A 17,616-nucleotide genomic window follows, 5' to 3' on the forward strand; every position below is an offset into this window, starting at 1 on the left:
TGATTTCTAGTACTTCTTTTTGTTATGGCAACAGATTCAGGGCTATGAAATATCTTTTGAAATGTCTAATCTTACTTCCTCCATTGACCTTGTTCTTGATGAACTTGATTAAATACTTTTCTAGGAAAATTGTTTCAATCAGCATGCTAGGAATAGGTAAAGATGAATGTAGCTATGCCAATGTAGTATGGCAGAAGCTGCAGAACTAACAGAATATTTGGGTGTAAAATGAATTAGTCCATTTTCTTTTTAAATTGCAGTATTTGGAAGTGGTCACACAAGGCATCACAGACCTGAGACTGTCCAAGGTAAGCACTGATTTTTGGCTGTACTGGGACTGTTTTAGAGGCTTGCCCAAACCGTGGTGGGGTATCTTCTGTCACTGTGGCTGGCACAGATGTGGCTACTGGTTCCTTCAGCCCAGGGTCCCTTTGGCCACTTGGAGCTGTTGGCAGCAGGGCTAACTGGGGGGAGCTGCCTGCCATCTCTAATTTACACTGATGGCACATAGTAGCTGAGGAGTGGGGAAGCACAGCCAAGGACAGATTAACCCTTTAGTGGGCCCTAGGCAAACAAACTTGTGGCCCCCTACTTTTTTCACTCAGTAATTATATGTAAAATAAGTACGACTGGTCCCGTTCTTCACTAAGGGCCCTAGGTATGTGCCTAGCTTGCCTATGCGTTAATCCAGCCCTGAGCACAGAAAGGGCTTTGAACCATTTTGGTATGTACACACTCCTGAATTATGCTGTATGCTTTTTGGCTGGTGGCATGAAACAGGACAATAGTAGTTGTAAAATACAGTAGATTACTGTAGCGTGTAAAACCTGTAGTGTGGCTTGTCAGCATCTGAGGAGAATTTACAGTCCAAATGAATGGTTTATATAATATTTCCATCTTGGCTGTTACAGAAGTACAATAGCGAGGGGAGATAGTTCCAGTGCTGTCACCAAGCTCCTGCACTCTTTCTATGTGGCCTCCAATTCAAACCTATCCTGATGCTAAGCAGCACTCTTTATAGAGACCATGGAACCAGCTAAGACTGGCTTTTTAGGGTTGAGGCACATTGCCCAGGTGGCCGGCAGTCTGTCTCTACTGCAACTCGTATCTATTTTCAGACTCTAACACAGTCAATTTGCCAACCTTGAGAAAAAGCTAGGCCTTTTTATTTGTTACAACATAATCTATTAATAATTTGTGTATGGCATCAAAATAGGCCATGGTGGAAAACGCCAGCCCTAAGAAACATTGACATATCTCTCAATGAGCCATATTAAGTTATGACCCAAGGGAAAGAGGTTTCCACAAATAGAGCTGTGAAGTTGCCTGCATAAGCAAGACCTGCACTCATGTTAATATTTAAAAACCACTTAAGGAAAAAAGTTGTTATTAGCTGATATGAGGCACTGCTGGAAGGAGTGAGTTTTGGGAAGGTGGATGTAAAGTAGGAGTGAGAAGCTATGGGACTTCTAGGTTTAGGGAGGATTTTCTAGGAGGCTTTGAATCCAAAATTGTAATGCTGCACAGTTTAATACCATCTCTGTTATGACATGAGGAGAGGCTGAGGGAACTGGGCTTATTTATTTTGGAGAAGAGAAGACTGAAAGATTACAGCTGAGAAGACTGAGACTGAACAGTAGCCTTTAACTACCTGAAGGGAGATTCAAAAGAAGATGGAGCTAGACTGTTCTCAGTGGTGGCAGATGACAGAACAAGAAACAATGGTCTCAAGTTCCAGCAAGGGAAATTTAGGTTAGATATTAGGAAGAATTTTCTCACTAGGAGGGTAGTAAAACACTGGAACAGGTTACCCAGAGAGGTTGTGGACTCTCCATCTTTGGCGGTTTTCAAGACCTAGCTAGATAAAGCTTTGGCTAGGATAAGCTAGTTGGGGATGATCCTGCTTTGAGCAGGGGGTTGGATGAGATGACCTCCTGAGGTCTCTTCCAACCCTCATTTTCTATGATTCTTTGATATACTGGATATTGCAAGCAATACAAGCTTTGGTCAGTCATCTACAGCAGTCTTTGCGGAAACAATTTCCTGGCTTTTGCTGCCTTATAATGAATCTCATGCTAAAATCTTACAATGTTTTCTGTGGGGGGAAGTCAGCTTGCAAATACCTTGCCCATAGATGTAGTAATAATAAATTAAATGATTGTGTGCTCACTAACTATAAGCTGAATTGTGCCTTAGGCATACCACTAAAAGCAGTGGTTTGCAATCTATACTGTTCTGTGGCTTTGACTCAGATGAGATGTTTATATGACAGGGTTGAGGGCACTTTCAGCCAGCCCAAGCTGTATTAGGTTACCCTCCCCTGTCTATATTATCCCTTGTAGGCCGTAACAAATTTGGCCCCATTGTCCCTCTGCTTCATCTAAGGGAAGAGAATTCTATAAAGAGAGAGAAAAGGTCTGTTCACCAATTCCTAGAAGGTTTCTGCTTTGCAAATCAGCAGCACAAAGTGGGATGCAGGGGGGCTGGAAATCAGGAATGGAATAAATGGAGAAATGTGGGACTGCTGCTGCTGCTGGATTTTTGTGCTTGCAGCCTGCGTACCCAAACAAGTTTAAAGGTGGGAGCTAAGAGCCAAGCAGTGGTGGGGTCAACCTCCTAAATGGAAGTTCTGCAGACCTGAGCTTGGTAGACTGACAGTGTGTATAAGCCTGTAGAGTAGTTTGTAATATCGACATGAACTATCAGTGTGGAGATGCCCAGAGGGTACTACTGTTTGGGTGGAAGGTACAGAATGAACAATTGCTGATACCCCTTGAAGGAGCCCCCTGTTCTTTTCATGTGTGCCCAGACAGACAGGGATGGGTGGCATGTAGGGGCAGAATAAAAGCTTTTCCCACTTTTCTCTTAGTCTTTGGGTGCATGGACTATCCTCATGACCTGATGTCAGTCGCTCTGTTAAGTCTATCCATAGGTGTGTTGGGCTTCCTTTGCTGCAGTGTTTGATAACAATCCAGCACTTGGCCTGCTTCTCACAGTGCAGAGTGGTCTACAACCAGCTGCTATTCAATCTAATGCTGACCTTGTAGCTTGTGATGCACCCAAGAGCCACTGAAGCAGAAACTGAGTAGCCATTACTGAGAAATAGATTCTTAGATATTTGAAAAAAATAATAAACAAGAGAATAAATAAAAGCAAAATGACTTTAAATGGAACTGTGCTGAACTAGATCATAGAAGCATGACTTCAGTTCTGAAAGGGCCAGACCCATGCAAAGATTACAGTTGAGAAATAAAATTATGTTTGCTGCAAGTGGTTGTGGCTGTAAAATAGATCCCTCTTTCATCTGTCCCTGGTTTACAGAGACTGAAGTCACTGGTAAGTAGAACTACTTGATACCCACAAAACCTTGAGGTGCTGAGATACTAGTGGCCACTGAAGTGGGACCATGGGCAATAATGTATCCATTAGTTTTGGTATAAAACGTTTTTATATTTTTTGTAATATCCTTGTGGTTGGGAGTGTGTATTAATAACTCTTCTCCAGTTTTAACATGGATTCTTGTTTTGAAATAAAACATTACAACCAAGCTGCACACTCCACAGCCTTAAACACTGAAGGTTTTCAGTTACCCTGGATTCAAAGTAAGAATCTGGGGAGTTAGGACAGATGCTCTAGCTGCCACTGTAAGTACAATATTAGGATCAAGAGTAGTGTAGCAAAGGGGAAAGCAGCCAGTGAAATGCCCTATCCCTTGCTCAGAAGTAATGCATTTGCTAGTAGCTGGGTAGTGAGAGAGGCTGAAGAAAAATTAACTCTCTGAACCTTCCAAGCACACTGTGTCAAGACCATTGGCCATTGAGTCTGTAGCTTTACACATAGGTATGCTACAGAGCAAAAACCCATTCCTGCTAACAGAATTGCTGTTCAACTCCTATTCCTCTGAGGTCTGAGGCACAAATGCCTCATTGGCTACTTGAAGAGCATGGTTGAGGAGCTAAACTTGTTGCAGCGTTTATACACATACTTTTTCGTTTGGTGATGCACCAAAGATCTGTTGCTTTTGAGCAGACTCGATTAATTGAGGCTTCTCCGCACGCAAGCTGATACATGCTGCACTGCACTGTGTGCAGTTGTATAAGTGGCAAAATTCATGGCTGTGTGCAGAAAATGGCAGTGGTGCGCTTTTGAACTAAAGCACCTCCAAGGTGTTTTAGTTCAAAAGCACACTGTTGACAATTTCTCAGTGCTGATGCGCATTTCACTGCTTATACAACTGCAAGCATCACAGTGCTGGGTGTTTTTCAAAGTGCCTGGCGCTGCAGCACTTACACATGTAAAAATGCCCCTGGAGGGTATATGTGTTGTTGCTGACCTGGCTTCAAGACACCTATCACACATGCCTCCTTCCCACCCACACCTCCCCAAAGACTGGATACATGCTGCTGGAAGAGAAAGCTTTGTCTTTCATGTTGCCTCTTGGACCTCTCATAGGTAGCGTAGCTTATCTGACTACTATAGACTGCTCATTGCATCCATTTGAATTGGTTGGGATGTAATTGCACTGATAGCAGTAAGCCTCCAATCTGTCACAAGATGTCCTATAGGAGCTGAAATGCTGACCACACATTACTTACTCCTGTAGGAGTTGTTACTGCTGACTACATATTTGTTACTTTGCTTTCTAACCTAGCATTTTGTTTGGATCAAAATGAAATGTTTAAGAGTTTCAGAAACTAAGTACTTGACATGTAGAAAATGGCTTGTTTTGTGTGGTGTATTCTGTCCCCACCTGGAAGTTATGCTTTTAAAGATCTACATGCAACCTAGGTGTTTTGTTCAGGAAGTGTTTCCATGCCTGCCTAAGTGGTGGCAGTTTTGTTGCCTCTCCTTATTATGGTGACTTTAATATTTTATAGTGTAATAGTTGAATTGCACTGTAAAGGCTTAAATCCATGCAAAGCCTTAAGGCCAAATTGTACTTTTAAAATTCAGATGAACCATGGAAAAGTAGAACTGGAAGGACTTTCAGACATGTCCTTTCACAGTATTTGATAAAGTCAGCTTCAGCTCACAAGAGCTTGTGCGCACATGTGGACACCCACACACAACACTTCACACACACGCGTACACACACGCAGAGTTCACAGACACTTCATGTGCGTGCATGCGCGCGCGCGCGCGCGCACACACACACACACACACACACACACACACACACACTTTGGTTAGTCTGTAACATATAAATCTACCTTGTCTTCTAAGGGACTTAAGGAGATCATGTAGTCCTCCCACCCTGCTCAAGGTAGGATCATCCCTAGCTAGCTCATCCTAGGCAACTATTTGTTAAGTCTGTTATTAAAAACTTTGGGAACAACCCTTGTACAATAATTCATGTGCAGTAGGCAACCCAGACTTGCTGCTTTGTGGAAATGTTTATACTCTTTTACATCAGTATAAAAGACTAGCAGAGAGATGACACTGGGCATATAGTGGTTACTGTGCATTTATTTAGTACTTGTATAATTATTTAGTACTTGTATAACTTGGATAATTTATTTAGTACTCGTATAACTGTGCAGTAGCCTAATAATACAGTGCAATAGTAGCATATTAGCACTGCTGGTGCTGGGATGTGCTACTGCGCAGCATTATTCAGCTACTACGCAGTTAGTGTCTCGTGTAGATGTGGCCACCAACTCCTAAACCAGGGTAACTTCACTCAGTCCAGTAGGGAATTAGAATCACCCCTGAAAGAATTAAGAGCAAAACTCTACCAGTATAAGCTACACCGGTTTAGGTTTTGCCTGTCCGCATCCATTTCTGTGGAGCTGCCTTGATAAAGACAAACAGACTACTGCCTGCTTCCTCACTGTGTAATAACAAAGCACAGTGATAGTTGCCTACTGTGTAAACTACCCCAGTATGGTTCTGCATCTGTCCATTCCTGATCCTTGTGTAATTTATACCAGAAGATAAAACTAATATCAATGACAAGGGACAGGGGTGGGGGGTTCATTTGCCCATTCCTACTGGAAGGTTAAAGTTGCTTTACTTCAAAATCCTTGAAAGTCTTAATTTAAGTAGAAGAGAGTCTGCTGGTCACCGAATATTGCCTGGAGGTGGAGGGGAATAAAAAGGGCAGAAAGATTCTCAACTATTGGCCAGGGTATGGAAGGCATCTTATGTCACCTTTTTGATAATCTACCAGACTAGATTAACAGCTTTTGTCCACTTACTGCTGAATGCTTGACAAACCTTCATGTGCCCTGTTTTTTGAGTGGCATTCAGATAATTAGTACCTGTTCCTTTACACTCAAATCACTGGTACCTGTTTTTGTATCTGGTTTGCAATGCCAAGACCTTTTTCTTCCTGTCTTGTGCCTCCTTTTTTATTTCCCTTAAAAAAAAATCCATCAAGTGAAATGGGGGAGCAATATTTTCATGTAATGGTAAATGTACAAAGTAGAGCTGATCAGTTAATCTCAACTCTGACCTGTTCCATGTGTGTCTTATGATATGGTCTTTAGCTCTATAGTGCAGGGGCATGGAATTACTTATCCTAAGGCAACCAGCTATCTTGAGTTTGGTTCCAAACTCAACTCATGGTCCCAAATTTCAGGGTTGTCTTTTTGTCATCCCCACACAGTACTTGAAATAAGAGTTATCTTCCAAATGTGGGCTGCCTCTTACCCAAAATGTTCCCATGGCACTAGGCAGAGATGTGCTGAGATGCTGTGCTTGTTCCTTGTGAGCCAATTAGTTCTGCTGAGAGTCAATTAGCAGTTCCAGAAGCAGCAGAACAGCGTTCATATAACTGTGCACAGATTAATTAGCTTTTCCTCTGAGCAGAACAAATCAGTCTACCCACAGCACAGCACAGCACAGCACAGCACCTGACTACTTCTCATTCTGGATATCTGTCCTGGACATGAGATCTGCAAAGTGTCTGGGACTATGATGTATTTTGGTACACCAAAGTCTGTGTGCTAAGACATCCCTGACAGTCTTGCAAAGCCTTTTAATACAGGTGCAGGAAACCTTTCTAATTTTTTTTTTTATAAAACAGCAAAATATTCCTCAAATCACTTTTTGGTGTTACACATTACATGTTTGTGGGGTGCTTCTGGCTACATCGTTTTGTATAGAAGAATAGTTTTATTCAAAGGAAGAATAGCTAGTGCACTGTGTACACTGCTCTCAACCTACGTGGGGCAGCCACTGGAGAAGTCTGTTCTCTATGGGTGGCAGATGTCATCCATGGGTTGAGGGCAGGGTTTGTGCAACAGGACAATAGTTTCTTCAGAAACATAAGTCTGATTTCCCTCCTCTCCCTTGTCCCCACAGAGTGGCATTTTATTTTCCATCACGTCTCTGCCTCACCAATTCACACAACTTGACTGGCAGTTTTGCCTTGCAATTTATTTGATCATGGTAATTTTTTCTGACAGCCATCCTTCTGATTTTTAATGTATCAAATACAGTATAATAGTAGTCTACTATTAAGTCCTTGTATCTCTCCCTTGGGATGTACACATGACTGTTACTGCTTGTATCCACTGGAAACTCTGAGTCTTTTGCAGATGTGAAGAATTGAAGAGTATGTTGCAGTTTTATATATTGAACATACAGTATTGATGCTGTGCCAAGTAACAAATAAGTGTCAGTTTTCAAAGCAATGGAGTGCTGAGCCTCACTTGCTTTATTTCCAGAAGTACTGCTATTGAAAGCAGCAGACTGATTTGTGTTAGTAGAAACAGTAAGATGTTCTCTAAGTATAACCCCAATTCTTTTTTTCCATGGAAGGTGAGTTTTACCATTGACTTGCTTCAGGACCATTTTGTCTTTGTAGACAAAAATTACCATGGGGCAGGGAAGAAGGAGGAGGAGGACTTAAAAGGTGTCAGTAATATGTAAATCTTGGAGTATATCTAATAAAAATAAATAACCTGTGCACATATAAACCAAATTAGGGTAACCACGTCTAATGATAGGCAACTGTGCACTCAAATGGGGATGAAAGAAGCCTCTCTTTTTTTCTCTCTCCATATATAAGTCCGTGATGTGCATGGGGGATGGGGAGAGGGCTTCAATTTCTGGTGACGTGTTTTTTGTCTTTTTTTGTTACTGATCAGGTTTTCATGCTTGGCCCCTTGGAGGACAGCATCCTTTGCACATTGACTATTTGTCTTCAAAATTTCTATAATGATGTTTTTAAAAGTCAAAGTCTCTCTACTCTCCCTCCCCATGTCCAGTGAGAACAGTGATGGGATCTGCCTTGAGATCCTATCTGGGAAGGCAGTATACATATGGACAGTCAAAGTGAGTCATGCCTGTGTCCTTGCAGTGAGCCATGACATGGAAGTAGTACCTAGTGACAGCAAGTACCAGAGTAAGCTCATCTGGCCAGGCATACCCTGTACAAGCTACCCATCGCCAAAAGAACTGGTGACCTCCAGTGGCAGCTGCTGCATGGGACCTGAGCTATGGGCATCTTTACCCGTCATTTAGATCTGGCAGCGTTAGTGATCTGCCCTTTCTGCTAGGAGGAGGTGAAGGAGCCTTCCTGGACTCTTTCACGCCTTCCTGGACTGTCCCCAGCTGTAGTCACGCTTTGCTGTCCTCATCACCCTCTTTGACATGCTGGACCTGAATTTCTTTGAGGGTGTGTACATCTTCTGTCTCCCATCCTCAGCAGCTAAAAGGAGCCTCTCTCAGAGTGATCTACCTGACTAATTTCCTGTGGGGCAAGTCAAGATGGCATCTCTGAAAAGCCGCAAAAACGGCTTTCATTCCAGTGATGCCCTCTAACTCTTCTGCTTCCTGGTCCAGTCATGTGTTTGAATACTTCACTGTTGAAACAAAACAGGAACCAGCCTGTGTTGTGCTGGGCCATTGAGACTTCCCTCTGTAAGGCAGAAGATGGGCAGCTGGTCCTGCATGTGTAATGTCCCACCTGGGGGGAGGGAGTTTCAATCTCTGGTGATATGTGTTTTTTTGTTACTGACAAGCGTTTTATGCTTCACCTTCTGTTTTAAATGTTTTTATAATAATGTTTTAAAAAGTCAACGTCTCTGCTTGTCTTATATTTAAAAAGTCAAAAAGTCTCTTGCACTCATGGTCTTGCTCATTCACTCTCAATATTCTTGCTGAGATTGTGGATACAGTCTTGCATAATCCAACGCCAACGCCAGTAACTCTCAATCTTTTTTTTAGAGTCGAAGCACCCTCAGAAAATACCATCTCTTTGGTTTTTGACTCCAGAAAAATAATAGAGCACTTTTTCCATTGCTAAGAAAGCCCACTTTTTGTTTCTGGGTTTATTTTGCGTAATTAGGACATGCTAAGGCAAGATTTTGAGGGGAACCTATATTTCACTTCATATGTGGCATAGGTACTAAGACAGCATCAAGTCACTCCTAGTTAATTGGGTTCTGTGGAGCTACCTGTCGTATGGGAATTCGCTTCTATTATTTTTAAGAATCTATCACTTGAATTACCAGGTTGTGGTCACACTGCTCTCAGATTAAAATTACGCCAAGTCTCTTCTAGGTGGGGAAAGTTGCTAGATATGCCTGAGCATAGACCAAACCATCCTGATCCAGCAGCAGATAATGTCATGATTGAGGATCCTGGTTTTCTGTTTAAAAATCCCAAATTCTCTGATTTAAAAACAAAAAGGCCCTATCAAATACTCTGGCTAAAACCCCCAAATCCTCATTTTTCTGTGATTAAAATGAAACATCACTATATATAGGTATCAATTTAACACAATATTTTTTTGATATATTTTCAATTTTAAAGCAGTTTGGAAGCCTACTCAATCACTATAATGAAATAACTTCTAAATACCTATACATTTTGGCATCTGATTCTGGGTTTTTTATCATGGAAAATCAGAGCTCCCCCTACCTCCATCACTCACCAAGATGTGGGTCCAGCTTTGGCTGTCCCTCCCCCACTGCTTTGTGGCGCTGAACAGCCCTGATATGCCAGTGCCCTGCTCATGCCATTGCAGGTCACTCCTAACCCACAGCACCCCCAGCCCTGCTGGTGCCCTCCACTCCCCAACCACAGCGCCCTGCCCTCCCCAGCCCTGCCAGAGGGGGCTACCAGCTGCCAGGGCTATGGGGCTAGGGACCTGGGTCCGCAGTCCCCTGCTGCTTCCCCCCCAGGCCCCCAGTAACACCTGAGCCCCAGCTGCCACCTTCGGGAGGTAGTGGCTGCTGTGACAAAGCAGAGTCCAGTTTCCCCCCCTCCCCCCATAGGTGGCAGGCCAGAGCGGAGCCTGTGGGGGGAGGCAGATGTGGGCTGCCTGCTGCAGGCTTGGCACTCCCCGGCTTGCTGCCCTCCCCCGAGACCTCCATAGCCCAGTAGGCAGGACCCAGTGTGTCAGGGCAGAGCAGGGTGGCGAAGCTTGGTGCCAGACAGTAGCTCTGAGCCCCCCTGGCGAAGTGCCCCCTGCCAGTCTGGCAGCAGTGAGGGACACAACTCTGCACCACCACTCTTCCTGATGCCCGGTGAGCAGGGGCACCCCACCATGGAGTTGTGGGGCTCACAGCACTGGCACTGAGCTTCCCCACCCCACTCTACCCTAGTGTGCTGGGTCCTGCCTGCTGGGCCATGGAGACCCCAGTGGGAGGGCAACAGGCAGGGAGCATAATCCCACAGCAGGCAACCTGTAACCATCCCTACCCCATGCACAAATCTGGGGGGCACATGGCTCCCAGACCTCCCTGGGAGTGTGCCCAGCAGTGGGGAGCCAGCTCCCCACCACCATAAACTGCCCATGGCTCCATCCTGCTCCCCCGAGGCTGCGCATTCTGGCCCTAGCCCCAAGCCCCATACACCACCCCATCTGGGCAGCAGCCCCAGCCCTGTCCAACTCCTTCCTCCCTCCCTCCCTATGGGGGCCTCAGCCACTCCCCACCCCAAGACTTACCTGCCGGGAGCAGTTCTCCAGGCTGCGTGGCAGGCATGTGCACATGTATGCCGTACACACGGCGCCTCCTGCTGATCGCTCTCCTCCCACTTCTGCCAGCCTGCAAGGGGAAGCCCACCATTTCTAGCATTTTTCTCCTCCAAGGAAGAAAAATCTGGGTTTTACTGTGTTTTTCTGTGGCAGACAGAAAACTCAGATCCCTGGTCATGATTCAGTCTATTTACTGGTAACTTTGTGGTTTAAGCAGATTTTTTGATTTAAGCCTATTCCAATTAAGTTTGGAGTGCTACAGACCTTTTCCTGTAATTTGCTTATGAACTACTTCTCCAGGATATTCGGCTGGAGGGGTTTGTTCCTGTGTTTGCAAGATGAAATTCCTTCACCCTCTATACCTTTATACCCCTTTTTTCTTTTGGATTTTTGCATTTTTTTGTGGCTATCCAGGGAAATGTTGCTCTACTTATTATATTTTGGTTCCCCTGAAGCATACAAGACCTCAAAAAAAGGCTGCATGGAAGCTCTTCCCTATCATTTATCACACTTTGTTTGACTCTTATTTCCATTAGAACAGGGGCCTCATTGCTTCCTGTAACCTTCCAGAAAGACAGTTTATTCTGAACACTAGAAATAAACTGTTTTTCTGGAAGGTTACAGGTGCTGTAGTTGTATAGCAGTCTTCCCAGTGTTTGGACAAAATGATGGTAAATATACAAGCAGGGATGTAAAGTACTTTTTTCTTGGTTTTTTTAAATGACAAAAAAGTGCAAACCACATTAATCTCAGGCTGAATATAAACACAGGTTAGAAAAAATAAGGCTTATCAAAGAAAAAAAATCCTCCTCTCTGAAGCTTGCAAAATAAAAAAGTACTGACTTTTTAATAATTCTACTGCATCAGGAGGAGATAAATAGTTTGGAAGCTTGTCACAGCTCCATACAACACACTAAAGTTTTACTATAAATGAAGTGAATTGAGAAGCTTTTGCTCACTTCTTTTTTCCATTAATTTGTCAGAGCCTGTGGATTTTTGTGCGTCTGAAGTGCCTGCTTCTTTCAGGAACCATGGGACTGAATCATTACAGGCAGCCCACAGGTCTGATGACTTCATTTCCTGGGTTATATAAAATCCAAACTTCCTAACAAATTGTCTGCAGGAAGTGTTTACCACATTGCTATAGAACAATTAGAGTGCACAGAAACCTGACCAGGTTGAAAAAACAATTACATGAAGTACTGACGTTAATTTATAAAGCCCTTTAAATGTCACAGTTGGGTTGCTAACCAATCTACCTACCTGGGTTCCTGTGTAGAAATATTCAGCTGGACTTCAAGCCCAGATTTATTGAGCAGGGTGGAGGCCTGTCTGGAAAAAATGCTTATTAAAGCATTATGACTGCCTTGTTACATGCTCTGTAACAAATGACGTAGCCATTTAAAGGAAAAGGGGACTTGAGGACAAATGTTGTTTTTCCATAAGAAAGTGTAAATCTGGAGCAACTTCACTAAAGTCACTTGAATTAATCTAGGTGAAGAGAAACAAAAAACTTCCAACAAGGACATAACATCTATTATTGTCAAATTGACCTACACATTTTTTTTTCTGAACAAACAATTCTTTTTCTATGATGTAGAAATTGCATGATAACTTATTTTGAAAAACTTGTGAATTCCTGGCTAAGGCATCTGTCTTTCCTGGGTCACAAAATGTTATCAATTCATCAGGGTGACAGATTCCTGTTGGTTGTGTCATCGTTTTCCTCCCCCCATACACTTCTATCAATGTTCCTAAAGTCAGCCTTGAGCTGGAGTTTGAATATAAAAGGGAAGATGCAACTGTTTGTTTCTGTTTGATGCCAAATTGCTCTTATTCAGAAAATGATAAGAAGTATAAACTAAGAAAAATACCAAACAGAAGACAAATCAGGATCAGTATAAACTAACTGGCATTTAAATGGTTGGTTCCTGAATAGAGCCACATATGAAATGGGTATTGCGTCACTTATTAATTTTGCATGTGATAATGAAGAGTTCTTTTCGGAGCCTTGAATTCCTCCAGAGTGTGCATGTCAGTAAGAAGTAGGACATCAGGACATCCACTTGCAGATACACAGAATCACACCTAATATTATCCTTGCAGTTTTTAGGCCAGGTCAGCAGTAACTAAAGCTATTTATTCAAAGCCTCTTAGTACCTTACAACATTGGATGTGAAACATGTATATCTGCAGATGATTAAGCTTCCCTAAAACTGTTCATCATTTACTGATTAGCAATTTTTACTGCAGTGAAATTCCTGTTCAGTTGTTTGGTTAGGAGGCTGAGATTATGTAACCTTTAACTGTTGCCCTTTACCTTGTAAACTGAAAGGATCAGATCTCTGCACAGGCAGTAGTAGCTCTAATCCTCTACCAGCCAAAGACTGACCTCACAAGGAAGCCTTGCATCGATTAAGAACCTGGCTGCTACTTTGCCTAGTTCCAAACATGCCTGTGGGTAGTAGCAGCTCTTGAGTAACTGACTGCTTTATTACATGCAGCAGTGCTGAATTATTTCTCTCTCAAGCTATCTGTGGTCACTTTAGAGCTGGACTCTCTGGTTTGGAATAATCCAAACTTTTCCCCCCAACAAAAGTTTTCTTTTTTTTCTGTGCATGAAACGGAGTATGATACTTACCCTCTTCACAAAAGCCCTCTAAGATCTGCTGATGGAAGTGTGTGCATAATATAAATATAATGCACACATTTTCAAACTCTGGCAGGCAAACTCAGAAATTTAATTCCATGTTTGGGTTTCTAAAATAAGCAATCTGATTTTTTTTTTTTTTTTTTTGGTAAAAGCTGTGTACAGTAGTTTAGCAAGTCAGGCTACTTAAGTACCTAAGCATGAAATTATGCATCTGGTCGCTATAGGCCAAAATTTTAAAATGCTAGCCTGTTTCTCGCTACTGGGACTTTTCAATAAGAACAAACAATGCCAAAACAATGAAGTTTGGAGCCCAGGGCAAAGCATGCAGTGGCAGCCTGCCCTCACCCTGCACACAAATCTGGGGAGCACAAGCCCCCCCCCAATGCTTGCCTGGGAATGCACACAGTGGCAAGAGGCGCCCTTTCCCCATCCCCATGGTGCCCCTCCCCACAAATGAACTGTTCATGGCTCTATCCTGTGCTCTGCCCCGGCTGGGCAGTGCCTGTTGGCACCCCTTCACTTCGATGCCCTAGTCGGTCACCCCACTTACCCCCGCCTCTCTTGCTATGGCACTGGGAACAAAAGGGAGTCTAATTCTGAATTCAGATGCTTCACTTTGCACAGCTACATTTCAAATGCGCGCCAGCATTTAGTGAATTTGAATGTATCTATCAAAGCACCTTACTGAGGCCTGGCTTTCAGCAATTGCTGGTCACTCAGCTTCTGAAAACCAGGCATTTCCAGGTTGGTGTATATTTGTCACCCAAAATAACAAGCTGCTTTTGACAGTCTTAGCCTTTTTGATTGACTGCATTTTTAAATTGTATATCTAGTTGGGGAGAGGTAGATATTTACAACATGTGTTTGAAAGAGATGTGGGGAAGGAACACCTACTCTGAGAAATTCAATGTTAAAATGAATGTTGGTACATTGGTATACCCAGTCATTTTGGTACCATTTAAAAAAAAACTCTTTTCTTTACACATCTATGTTTTTTACTTTTTGAGAATGGAATAGCCTTTTTAACCATCTGACTCAACCTTCCTTTGCACTCCAGACTTTGACTGAACAAATGGGCTTATGTGTAGACTGAGCCCTTGATGTAACTACAGAAATCATATATATTTGATGCATCACCTTTTACATGAATCACCCTCCAGTGCTGTTGAACTGCTGCTGTTCATTTCCTGTGTGAAGGGGGGTTTCTATAAAGTGCTTTACCCCTATGATTTTTCATTCTCTATGGCTAGCTTAATTTGTGCTCTCCCCCACCTCTTCTCCCCCCAACTCCCAAAGAAAAATAATCTCTAGGAAGAGACTGTTGGTCTCAAAAGTGCATAAAACAAACTGTAGCTGTAAATTGCATCTTCTTTTGTAAGTGTTTCCTTGGGAAGGAAGATTAGAGTGAAGAGGTGATGATAATAATAAGCAGGTGGAAAGTATGTCTTTAAAGAAATGCATGGAAAATGAACACAGCACACAAATCCCATTAACATAGCAAGACAAGAAAGAGCTTGAAATGTGTTTGTATGGAAGCCAAGTTGATTACTGGAAGACAGTGATAACCCACAAAATAATGTGTTCAGCACCATTTTTCTACTTTAAGTTTCTCTACGTTCTTGTGAAAGAGGGTATGGGGAAGAACCATTGTCATATGAAAGTTTCTAGAAACAATGGGCTAGATCCTCAGGATAGGCTGAGCTTCACTTGGGTAGGGGCTTAGTCTTAATCCCTCTTGTGTGTCTCAATCCTGGGACCATATGAAAGCTGATTGGGCCCCTTGCACAACCTTTGGGCAACTCTAATTTGTATCCATCTGCAGTAGCCTCCAGTGGGCTATTCTGGCCTCTGTGGATGGATAAAGTGCAAGATTTACCCAGTGCTAGAGAGGTTGGGAGGGAGTAGCATAGGTCCAGGTGTGTGCTAGCCCCGCATGACCTAGGCACCATCTGTATGCTGGAAGAATCCTTGTGCAGGCAGATACATTAGGCTTGTGTTAGATTGACAGACTGTCTCAGACAAGCGGTGGCAAGGGCCAAGATATGGTCCAGTGGGTGTGAAATAAATCACCATATACTTATGCATGAAAATGTATATCTGTATTAGTGTCATGACAGCTGTTATTGGAAGGATTCTATGCAGTGATGTCAGTCTGCTTAGTCAAAGGTATTCCTACACATTCGCTAGCTGTTCTTTAGGAACAAATGAGAAATCAAGGATAAGAATTCTGAAGCTTAAAAGATGCTAGCTGAAACCTAAGAAGGTGGGCATTTAGAAACAACACTTGGCAATGACCAAGCATGTAATGGGTGTTCTTCCAACACAGGGTCCAGCCTTGTAGCCTTGACTCATTTGAAGTCATGGGACTTAACCGTATGAATACTGCAAAGGAGGGGCAGTGTTTTTTGGCAACAATATACCACAACAATACATTCATTACAAGTGCCTTTTGATATCTAAGATTAGAGGAAAACTGTAAAGTGATATCTTTGGTCACCAAAGACATAACAAGCATTTTTTTGCGCTCAGGACAGCAACAGCAGTGGTGTCTGGGCTGGGCTGGCAGTAGTGGTGGCACACATTCTGAGTCAGTGTCTGCAGCTGGTGCGCCATTTGTTCACTCCTAGATAGGCCACTGTTGGCCACTCCTTTTTCCAGTGCTTTTCTGAGGACCCTGGACTGTTTATAGATATATTTAAAAGTGTTTTGAAAATCCAGCTTTGCCACTTGAAGAGCTGTGGCTCTGTCCTCTGTAGAGTAGCTGGCACCACAAAGGGCAGCACCAAGGAGCAATATACAGAAACTACAATTGAGCCCGAGTCTTTGGGAGACAAAGGAGTACTCCTTCCTCTTCTTGCTTGCTTGCCCTCTGCTCAGGGGTCAAGAGCAATCTGGCTCCGTATATTTAATTCTCAGAAGTGCTCTAACTAATCACTGCCGTTTTCCTTTTGAAGCTTGGCAAGGAAACTTGGCTATTGGGTAACAAGGCCTGAGTTTGTACAGGTCCCTCCCTCCCCTGCCCCCTTTTTCTTTTCGAAATGGATTCGGAGTTCGGCTACCATTATAAATCAGTCAGACCTAACTTAGTGTGGGCTATTTTGTAAAGGGAGAAGTACTAAAAACTGCCAGTGCTTTACCTTAGCCATCTCCTTGCCCTCTAACTTTTCAACCCATGCCATCACATTTTAAAATAGATAAAATATGGTAATGTTTGAAGCAGTAAGAATTCAAAAGAAGGAAAAAAGACAAGAGAGGTTTTTGTACTCTCTTCTCCACTTATTTCCACAAGTAGGAGAAGAGGTAAAGGCTTGACCAAACATTTAATTGATCCCAAAGAGTTTGGGGAGAGTCATAGGTCAAAAATAAATGTGTAGCACTTACAATAGATTAATTGACAGACATGTGATGGAGGGAATCGCTGAATACTTTTCAAAGGGAGAAAAGGGATTGAAAAGATATTTGCTGATGACTTTGCTTATATACTTTGATCCTTTCCTCTGCTTTTTGTTTGCTGCTAGGATTTTAAACTGTATAAGTCCTTTGGTAGTTGACTTTTTTGTGTTTGTAAAGCAGAGAGCATCAACTGGTTGTTATCATAGTTTCATAGTAGCTAGGGTCAGGAGGGACCTGAACAGATCATCTAGCCTGACTCCCTGCCAGAGGCAGGAATGAATGCTGGGTTCACAAGACCCCAGACAGGTGATCATCCAACCTCCTCTTGAATTTGCCCAAGATAGGGGTGAGGACCACTTCCCTAGGAAGCTGGTTCCAGATTCTGGCCACCCTAACTGTAAAATATTGCCTCGTGATCTCTAGCCTACACCTATTCTCCATCAGCTTATTACCATTGTTCCTCATCACCCCAGGTGGTGCTGGGGAGAAAAGGGCTCTTCCTATTGGCTGATGATCTCCCCTGATGAGTTTGTAGGCAGCCACCAGGTCCCCCCTCAGCCTTCTCTTGCTGAGCCTGAACAGGTTCAGGTCCTTCAGTCTCTCCTCAGAGGGCCTGTCATGTTGCCCTCTCACCAAGCGA

This window comes from Crocodylus porosus, unplaced genomic scaffold (genome assembly GCF_001723895.1).
Source record: "Crocodylus porosus isolate Cpor-Errol unplaced genomic scaffold, CroPor_comp1, whole genome shotgun sequence".
Taxonomy (NCBI): Eukaryota; Metazoa; Chordata; order Crocodylia; family Crocodylidae; genus Crocodylus; species Crocodylus porosus.